The sequence below is a fragment of the Octopus bimaculoides genome, chromosome 18 (genome assembly GCF_001194135.2).
Source record: "Octopus bimaculoides isolate UCB-OBI-ISO-001 chromosome 18, ASM119413v2, whole genome shotgun sequence".
NCBI lineage: Eukaryota > Metazoa > Mollusca > Cephalopoda > Octopoda > Octopodidae > Octopus > Octopus bimaculoides.
The window spans coordinates 9,992,309-9,995,627 of NC_068998.1; the positions used below are offsets into that span (position 1 = coordinate 9,992,309).

A 3,319-nucleotide genomic window follows, 5' to 3' on the forward strand; every position below is an offset into this window, starting at 1 on the left:
CCTACATAAAGTAGCCGTTCTGTCCTTTGCTGCTGCCTTTGCTTGGCTGAAAAGTAGTACATCATTTCTACGAACTGCTTCGATTGTACTTGTGCGATTTAGCAAGATACGTCTTAAGAGATTGGAAAACTGATATTAATGCAGAAGGTGAAAATTTTGAATACATCCACGTACAACATCGACTTTATGGACATTGATTGTATGGAGCCTCCTATAATCTGCATAAATTTAAATAAACTTCAAATTTAAATAGTGGAGTAGCCAAGATAAAGAGGTACAATTAGCCATTTCCTCCAACCGAAAGCTAGAGTAGTGGTTATATAACCTCGCCTTAGAATTCACTTCAAAATAAACATGTAGCTCACGCGGTCGCCAGACAAGTTTACGGTCACCTTGCAAGAACTGCTCAGCTTATACTTGTACGATTCAGTAAGATATGTCTTAGGAAAATTGGAAAACTGGCATTGGTGTAGAAAGTGGAACGTTTTTAATAGATCAGTTTTAACAACTCCGTCAGTAATATATGTGTAGGCTTGAAAATACTCAAGGAACTCCTGTAACTGTTTCATTCTTAACCGATGTCATGTCTCCGTCGTAGGAACGAGCAGATTCAGTGGCGTGATTTGAACTATTCGATACTCAATCAGCAATCCATTCGATAACTCCTGTATTCAACTGAGTGATTCACGGCAATAATATATGATAAATAAATAAAATATAAAAAAAAACTAACAAAACAACTAGTAACAAACAATTTATTTTCATTTAAAACACAAGGAAATGTAAAATCACAATCTGTGTGTGTGTGATGCAGTTTCTTTTCACCTTATGTTAGACATTACGATTAACAGAATTTATCGCGATTTTGTTCCAGTTAGTTTCCGTTTCCTTTGCCCAAGACACTGAAAAGAATAAAAGAAAACAAAAGAATTTAGACTGAAGTTTATTAAACATTGTACTTCTTGTATTGTTTATCGAATAAGAAATGCCGTCATGTATCGTAACGTTTAGCACAAGATTTATCTTTTACATTGAAATTCTCAAAGTTCATCTAAAAATTAAAAAAATCAGTCTCCGTTTAATATTTCATTCACAGAAAGGCGGCGAGCGGACAGAAACGTTAGCACGCCGTGCGAAATGCTTAGCAGTATTTCGTCTGTGTGAGTTTGGATTTATTGGTAATTATTATGGAAGTGCGTCTGTATAGTAAGTGCAAGTTTCTATTGACTGTTTTTTGTGTTATTTCCTGTTATAATTATTGTTCTTGTTATAATTATTTGTGTAATGGTCTTCGTTCGAAAACTATCGTGTGTTTTCCCTTGTTGGGGGAAACATTAATTGCTGGCAAGATGCCGAAAAGTGTAACTTGGTCTGGCGAGGAGTCGTCAACCGACAGGGAGGCAAAAAAATTGAAAGTTTAATATTTGGCGATATTTCGGATTCTTCTGAAAGTGAATTTCCCCAACCATTAAAATAACAAATGTTGTGCGTGCGTGCGTGTGTATACATTGTGTATTGACTTACATTTTACAGGCTGCGCCACACAAGAACGCCCAGAAATTTGTCTGATGTGATTAATTACATCGATGACTGTAAGAGAAATTAGAACAAATGTTGAATAATGATGTTTCTAATGTTGGATTTTAACACAAGTAGAAGGAGTCCACACAGTTTTAGAGAGAGAATGAAGTCGGAGAACGAAAGACAGAATCGAAAGCTGCGGTATTTTATACTGGAAGCCATCAGAACTTAGAAATACAACGTAATTTGTCATTCATGTTTAACTGAGTAACTTCGAGAATTTTAATTATAATACAGGGAAAGTCATGATGGTATTTATAATGGAGAAGTGTATGAGATTGCATGACATTCATGCCATTCTTAACGTCATAAGTTAGGTAGCAAGGAATGTAATCGAATCAGCAATCGATAATATGAAATATTGGCGATTTACAGGGTTTTAGCGGTAAGCAGAATAATTATTTCTAATTTCGGTACGAGGCCAGCAAATTGTTGAGGGAAAAAGGAAGTCGATTATGTCAACCTCAGTGCTCAACTAGTACTTGTCTTATCGATTCCGAACCGATCAAAAGCAAAATAGCCTCAGCAGAATTTGAACTTAGAAGAAATTCCGCTGTTGTTGTTGCTGTTGCTGTTGCTGTTTTTGCAACTCGAGCAAACCTAGCAACAAATTTTCCATACATTTACGATTTTTCGTAAAATTCGAACACCAACTCTCTTCATTTATAATGACTAGGTTATTTCATTTGTCCCGTGGATGGGGTGTACCATTATTACTAATTTCCTACAACAAATACAGAAATGCGATCGGTTGGACAGTTGAAGCACGTAATAAAAAATATGATATCGGCGAGTCGTGTTTTGAAGGAGAGCGTGAGTAGTTTGTTAAGAAATATCGTTGTTTGAAATTGTTGAAGAATTGTGGCTGTTATTTTTGTTCCTGTTTCATTTGAATTATTTTGTTGTTGGAAGTCATTGCTGTAGTTGTTTCAAATGACTACCAGCGACGCAGCTGCTGTTGCCAGCGGCCGGCCATCCAGCGACATGGGGATGAGAGAAGTTAACGTTAAAATGGAAAACTTGAAGAGACATTTTAAGTATTTGAAGAAGGAAGGAGACTGTTTGCGGGTTAATCCACCCAAAGAAATAATGGAGGAAGCCGAGAGAAAAATTATTACATATAAAACTTTGAATATTGGCTCCAAGAAAATCGAAATTGCGGAGACAGAAGTGATTGAGAATTGTTTGAAAGAAATTATGGAGGAAGTTGTACTATTTATGAGAGGAAGGAAATACGGAACGGTGAAGGTTTATTTCAAGACGGAGGAAAGAGCAAAGAAGTACTCTACCATGCCTTTGAGAACAGAAGAGCGGGCCCTTTTACCAGTATATTGCGGCAGAAGGGCGGCGAGAATAAGAATTGGTAGAGTACCGCTAGAAATAGACATGGAATGGTTGGTAGCAGCGGTGATTTGCAAGTGTAAAGACGAAGTGAAAATAATTAAGGTGGAAAGGTCAAAAGAAATCAAATGGTGGGGTTTTGGGGTAGAAATTCTAACCCACATTACCCTACCGGACCTACATAATATCGCAGAGGAGTTGGTGCTCCCCGATGACACCCGACTGAGGATCGTGGTGGAGGGAAGGCCACCCGCATGCTACAAATGCGGAAGTAGAGGACACATGCAGGCGGTGTGTCCTCGCAGAGAGATAATTGTAGAAGAAAACGAAGGAGAAGAAACGGGGGTATGTGAAGAGGAATTGGTGGAGACCGAACAGGAGGAGGTAGAAGAAAAGC

The 3,319-nt window shown here is 37.8% G+C and overlaps 1 long non-coding RNA gene across 1 annotated transcript; it reads right to left on the reverse strand.

The window, feature by feature from the left end:
* Positions 1–741: 741 nt before the first annotated feature.
* Positions 742–2,741, reverse strand: LOC128249823 (uncharacterized). The gene is made up of 2 exons (XR_008265949.1): positions 1,525–2,741; positions 742–902 (listed from the first exon to the last, which is right to left on the reverse strand). It is a non-coding gene; the product is annotated as an uncharacterized LOC128249823 (long non-coding RNA).
* Between the last annotated feature and the right edge of the window lie 578 nt (positions 2,742–3,319).